Genomic DNA, 962 nt, shown 5'->3' with positions numbered 1-962 from the left:
AAGAAACCAGAAACACCAATCAGAAAAGATATATGCACCCCTATGTTCATAGCAGCACAATTCACCATAGCTAAGATTTGGAAACAGCCTAAGTGCCCATCAACGGATGAATGGATTAGAAAACTGGTACATCTACACGATGGAATACTATGCTGCTATAAAAAAGAAGGAACTCTTACCATTTGCAACAGCATGGATGGAACTGGAAAGCATTATGCTAAGTGAAATAAGCCAGTGTACCCAGTGGTCAGTGTGAGAACATACCATATTATAACTCTACACATACAGAAGTGACACACTCAAGGAGCAGACTCAGTGGGCACCAAAGCCCCAATGAAGCAAGTCCTGCCCCATAAGGGTGTCTCCTGCACAGCAGCTCTTCTATTATAGACACAAGGCAGCATAAAAAATGCGGAGACAAAGAAAAAGGACACAAATGAAAGAAATGGAGGAAAGCAAAATACTGGAGATAGAGTTCAAAACCACACTTTTGAGGCCTTTCAAGAGTCTTCTAGAGACTGCCGATAAACTTAATGAGATGTACAGAAATCTAATGAGACCCTCAATGTTGTGATAAAGGACCAACTAGAAATTAAGCATACACTGTTCTCCTACCTGGTGAAAGAAATAGACTTACAAGTCTAAGAAGCACAGAGAACCCCAAACAAGAGGAATACAAAGAGGACCACACCAAGACACATCATAATTAAAATGCCAAGGGCAAAAGACAAAGAGAGAATATTAAAAGCAACAAGAGAAAAACAGTTAGTTACCTACAAGGGAGCACCCATATGACTGTCAGCTGATTTCTCAACAGAAACTTTGCAGGCCAGAAGAGAGTGGCAAGAAATATTCAAAGTGATGAATAGCAAGAACCTACAACCAAGATTACTCTACCCAGCAAAGCTATCATGTAGAATTGGAGGTCTGATAAAGAGCTTCACAGACAAGAAAAAGCTAAA

Source organism: Myotis davidii, unplaced genomic scaffold (genome assembly GCF_000327345.1).
Source record: "Myotis davidii unplaced genomic scaffold, ASM32734v1 scaffold865, whole genome shotgun sequence".
NCBI classification, from domain to species: domain Eukaryota; kingdom Metazoa; phylum Chordata; class Mammalia; order Chiroptera; family Vespertilionidae; genus Myotis; species Myotis davidii.
Note: the sequence above shows the minus strand (reverse complement) of the source record.